Raw genomic sequence first — 6,119 nt, forward strand, 5'->3', positions numbered from 1 at the left:
GTGGTGGGGGCGGGGTTAGGCGCTTAGTTGGCATTGATGGAGCCATACTGCCACCAAGCGGAGATGGTTTCGGTCAAAGCCAGTTACCAGGTCTCAAGGGATGGAGACAGCCACAGGGCTGGAAGCAACTGGCTCAGTGGGGGCGGCGCGGGGTGGGGCTGGGGTGGGTGTGTTGTCCTGAGGGTGCACATGGGCAATGGGCTCCGGGCCGTGCCTTCATGTGTGCTCTCCGCGGGAGACTGGACCCTGCTTCTGCAGCTGGACAAGGCCCTCAGTAACCCCAGGGGCAGCACGAGATGGCCGCCCCTGGGAGGGTCCGGTGCAAATGGCCCCGGCCCCAGAACCTCTAAGACCCTCAGCTCCCGGTGAGCAAGGGGGCCACGTGACACCAGTGCGGCCGCAGGCAGGGCACACCGGCACTCCCCAGCAGGGACACCGAAGGAAAAGTTGCAGAATTCCTCTGGGCCCACCCGCAAAATGGCTGACGGGAGAAGCTCTGCTCCCTGGGCTGGACAGTCTGGGAGCTGCCTGCTGTGTCCGGGGCTCCCAGAGCTCCTGCTTTTCCCCCACAGGGTCGCACTGGCAGGCACGGCGCCCACTGAGGCCTCTGAAACCCCGTGGAGTAGACCTCCTGCGCCTTGGGCAGAACGCATCCGGCCCAGCACAGGCTCGCTCTTCCCTGCGCAGGGAAGAAGACACAGCTCGGCTGCCTGGGCTTTTCACATAACGCATTCCGCTGGGTGGCACTGTGGCTCCAGAAATGGCAGTCACCCCTTTCCCTGCCCCCACCGAGCCTTCCTCGCCTGCCTTTAGCTTCCAAACAGTGGATGTTGTGCAGTGGTGGCTGGGAAACAATCAGATCGCCTTCCTCCTCCTCCTCCTCCTCCTCCTCCTCCTCCTCCTCCTCCTCCTCGTCCTCTTCCTCCTCCTCCTAATTCTCACCATCATCATCATCATTACCATCATCATTAACAGCAGCAGCAGCAGCAGCAGCCACTGAGACACCAATATCCCATTACCCTCATCCCCATCCATGGCCCAGCTCACAGACCACGCATCTTACCTTCAGCTGGGCTCTTCACCAACTTGGCCACTTTCCACCAAACCCGAAGTGTAGCTAGGCAGTTCTTGATTCCCTTGATGCCCTGGTTCACAGTGCTCGCCGCTGCCGATGACCGTGCAGAGATCCCACCAGTGAGCTTGCAGTTTCTCCTTTGTATCTTCTGACTCCTCCTGGCCTGTGGCTTGTCTGCACTGCATCTTTTCCTAGGGAGTAACCTCTGTTTTGCTCAAGTTGAGTGCTTCACTGGGACAAAGATCCGGTGGGTCAGTGGCAGGCAGATTCCGGGGAGGTCCTGAAGGTTGTGAACCCTTCTTTACTTGAATCACAAAGGTCCGGAAGAGACCACCACGCTGCATCCCTGCGTGGAAGCCCCGAGCATCCTTTGTGCGCAGGGCTTGGACCTTTGGGGATGGCATGGGTCGCACCGGTGGGTCTACTTGGGGAAGGCCACTTGGCCTCGCCTACATTTGTCCACAAGTTCGCTACCACCGGGGTCTTTCTTCCCGCAGGCCTCGCTAGCCAGGCTGTCAGGCTTCAGATCTGCACCAGAAGCCCGTCCACATGTCATGCTCAATTTTTTCCAGGTGTCCCCGTGAATTTTTATCCTTGGGGAGAGGGTGGAGTTCAGGGAGCAGGGGGAGGGGAAGTGGGGCTTGGGGTTTGGAGGGTCATGTGGAAGAAGGGAGCTTTGGGGCTTGGTTTGCCATGGAGATCTCTCTGCTTCTCAACCTAACCCCTGACACTAGCCTAGTGTTCTCCCTGGAGGACCCATGAGATTTTGCAGGGGAAATAATGGATCCCCGGTAAACACACACACAAACACACACACACACAGACACAAACTCACACACACTCTCACACTGCCTCACGGACACGCACACACGCACATGCACACATCTCAGAAACCACTTCTGAAGAACCACTCAACACCTTAAGGGAATGATGCGTTTCCAGGCAGACCCTCAAAACGAGGGATCAGGGCCTTTATCCAGAGCCGACTGGGAGGTGTGGAGAGAAGAAAAAGTTACAGTGTAAAAGCTGAGAGGAACCTTTTATTCGGGGACCATACTGAGGACTACAGACACGGCGACAGCCACTCACAAAGCGCTGTGGAAAGGTTCTGAAGAAGTAAGGGAGGAAGGAGCCAGGCTATTTAGGAGTTTTCATTGAATAAAAGAGGAAAAAATAGAAATATGTTGGGGAATATCAAAAGATTGCTGATCATCACAAAGACAAAAAACCTAAACAATGAAACAAACAGAGCACCACCACCACCAGCACCGCCACCACCACCACCACCAACAACAACAGAACCTCACCCAGACATCTCAAGTCAGAGATTTGAGCGCTTTTCTAAGTATGGGAAGGTGCAAGAGACTGGATCCATTGAAATCATGCCTAGATGTGCATCTGAACTTTGCAGGGCTGGTATCCTGCTTTTCTCCATCCTGAATGACCCTCGGGGGCCACCCTTGGGGGCAGCTGCAGTGTCTGAGGGCTGATGGCAGGGCGACAACCTTTGTTTACTGAAGAGGCTGGTGACATCTTGTGTCCGCAGATGCAAAGGAAAGCAGGCGGTCACCATGGTGTGAGTGTTTAAGGATGTCATGCCCATGCCACCCAGAGCCTGGCGCGAGACCAATGTGGAAGGTGATCGTGAGGCTCTTTACGGTTTCCTCAACGTTTCCTTTCTTGGCTCCTCTAAAGTCTTCCTCGGTGTGTAGACCGAGCAGGAGGGAGCTCCAAAGGAAAGCACATCCACGTCCCAGGGATTTCCTACACGCTGAAGTATCTTAAGGACTCTTAGACTGGAGGAGTGGACTGGCTCTTTGGGACATTCTTGTAGGCCAAGCTGTCCCAGGAAGTAGGCCCACCTTTGAAATTGGTGAGAAAAAACAAACACACGGAAAACATCCCGCCACAACAAAAGTCACCTTCCTGGCAGGTAGGGGCTAAGGGGGATCCTTCCCAGGCATGAAACATCAGGGCACATCGGACACTGATTTGGGGAAAATGCAGGGAGGAAGGAGGGCGGGGATTGGCAGCAGCAAGTGGTGGAATCCCTACTCTCAGCATGGCTTCACACCTTTGCCTGTGTTCGCCAGGGCTTAATGTTACTGCAATCACTCGGGCTCGCCCACGCACACCCCCACCCCACCCCCCCACCCCACCCCCCGCACATGGTTACATTCAGGACAGCATGCCTGCGCACGCCCCCGCACTTGTACCCACTCTGCCCGTCTCCGTGGACCCGACGGTTGCCCTACCTTCCTTGTTCCCTGTTCTTCCTCCTTGCCCTTTTCTGTTGGTATTTCCACTTCCCAGTTGGGCACTACAGCATCGGCAAACAGGCTTCTCTCTGGACACGGTTCAGCCCCTTGCCTGAGTGGCTGAGACTTAGCCTTGGCTGATGGCTCTTCCCTCAGGAAGCCCCAGGAGGCTTCGGCTGGTTCCATCTGCCCACTTGGGACACAGTGCCCTGGAGATGGCCTTCATGCTTCACCTCCATTATGGTTCTTTCTTTTGATTTCAGTTTGCCCTCAGCTTTCGGCTCCTGCCTTCCACTCACTGCCTTACTTTCAGTTCTTCCCTCTGGACAAAAGGCAGGGTTGGGTGCGTGCCTGGGAAGCTCAACCCGGCCAATACATGTACTTTTCCTTTGGAAGGGAAAATGCCCCCGTGGACTGGGAGAGTAAGGGACATTCCCTCACAGCCATCCCTTAATTGCCATCGGGGATTACCTCCCCCCTCTCGTATCCCTTACCTCCCCCTATTAACCTAGAGTTCCCAGGCTTCTACCTAACCTTTCCGTGCCCCGAGTACATCCCGGGGCTCTTTGGCCCTGTGCAGTGTACCCATGACATACGCAGGGTGTCAGCAGGTGGCTCTGCCTCTCCTTTTGCCTTCTATATGCCGGGCAGGCCTACTGCTGAGTCGGAGCCCTTGATGGCACTCAGGAGGGATCCCACCCCCACCCTCCACCACCCTGCCCAGGTTAAGGGCCTGCCTGGTGGCCTGTCCTTTGTTTTCCCGGCAGCTTGTGTCTCCCTGTCACTCCCTGTGCATGTTGCGAAAGATACACAGTGAATCGCCCCTGCACTGTATTCACGGCAACGCTGGAGGTTGTCGTGGCGATGGTGGTGGAGGTGGTGGTGATGGTGACGGTGGTGGTGGTGGTGGTCAGTTACTGCTTCCCTCTATTCCATTCACTGTCTCTTCTGAGCTGGCCTAGTTTCCTCAGCGTCCTCCTCGCACGGCTGTTCTTTGGTTAAGGGGGAGGCACAGGTGTAGGAGAAGGCAGTCGTGTGGTTCAGTTTGGACTCTTCCCCTTCCTCCTCGACATCTTTTCCCTTCTCCAGTGCTGGAGGTCATTGTCATCCTCCGGGAAAACCCACAAAACTAAACATCAACAAAACCAAAGACGATCCAGGAGTCACTTCGCAATGAAACAGCATGACGAACTCAAGGCTTGCAAAATTTTCTCTTGACTTTCCATTCCGTGCAGTTGTTCTCCTCATGGAAGCCCTTCAAGTCCAATCGTGAGCCAGTAGGCGCCTCCTCAACTTGCTCCCTGCTTGCCGTTGGTTCCCAATCCAATGGCGTGATCGGAATAGAATAGATTTCACTCTATACTTACCAGCGGTCGCCTCGCTGTCCACAAGCCCAGGCAGGTTGGTGCTGGCCGCTGCTCACAAGACCAGGCACTCAAGCACCCACATCCAGATACCCTCGGCAACACATGCCCACGCACAGGCAAGCACCTTAGACAGGTGTGAGAGCACGGGCTCATGTACACACACACACAGTGACACACACACACACACACCCTATCTCCTACCCCGCCACACACAGCACATCCTCACACAACCACAAACATCCTGACACACGCTGTCACCTGTGCTTTCCTATATACCCTCGCACCAGTCTCCCCCCCCCCACCCCCATCCCCTGCCCGCAGCAAGTACTCTGAGAATGGCTGAAACACGCGTCCCGGAGGGGCTCTCAAAATGGGACACGCAGCCATTCTGTGTTCCACGAGATAGTCGTCTGTCAGCAGGTGGGCCCAAGCTGCCAGTGTAAACCTGAAGCCTCCCTTGTTTAGCCAGATAAATGGGGTCTCCACGTGGGAACAGAGTCTGTGCCCATCCTCCAGACCATCACGGCCCTGTGTGGGGCTCTGTGACTGGCGATGTCTGTTGGCCTTGCAAGGTTCCTGTGTGAGGGCAAGGCCAGCCTGCCCAGAGTCAGTCCTTGGCACCCCATGTTGGGGGCGCCTCCAGGTTGGGCCAGCCACTTCTGGCTGCACTGTTGGGCCAGCCCGAGGTGGTGGACTCAAGCTGAAGCTCCAGGCCTTGAAAGGGACGCAGGAGTCCTGCAACTATGTGACTTGCAAGCCAGCGTGGTTTTCGCCACCAGCATGTTGGCCCCCGCCTAGTCCAGGAGAAATCCTGTGATCTAGACCCTCAGGCAATGTCACCCAGCCAGGTCGCTTGGTGTAGCCTTTGCCTTTTGCTTCTCCCAAGAGCAGGAGTCCAGAAAAAGGGAGTTGAAGGAAAGGAAGTGGAAAGGACTGCAGGGTGTCCAGCCTCGTGGCCACTGGTCCTTTTGTCCTGTGCATTTGGTGGTCCACGTGGGTGCCGGTGGCTAGCTGATTTCTTTCCTTTTCTCTCCTCCTTCATGGGACTGTGTGTGTTGGTTTGGTTTGGCTTTTGATTTTACCTAACAAGAGGAGGTAGTCGAAGGCCTGATGGGGTGGTGGGGGCGGGGTTAGGCGCTTAGTTGCCATTGATGGAGCCATACTGCCACCAAGCGGAGATGGTTTCGGTCAAAGCCAGTTACCAGGCCTCAAGGGATGGAGACAGCCACAGGGCTGGAAGCAACTGGCTCAGTGGGGACGGCGCGGGGTGGGGCTGTGGTGGGTGTGTTGTCCTGAGGGTGCACATGGGCAATGGGCTCTGGGCCGTGCCTTCATGTGTGCTCTCCGCGGGAGACTGGACCCTGCTTCTGCAGCTGGACAAGGCCCTCAGAAACCCCAGGGGCAGCACGAGATGGCCGC

This window comes from Balaenoptera borealis, assembly GCF_965194805.1.
Source record: "Balaenoptera borealis genome assembly, contig: HAP1_SCAFFOLD_2497, whole genome shotgun sequence".
Lineage (NCBI taxonomy): Eukaryota > Metazoa > Chordata > Mammalia > Artiodactyla > Balaenopteridae > Balaenoptera > Balaenoptera borealis.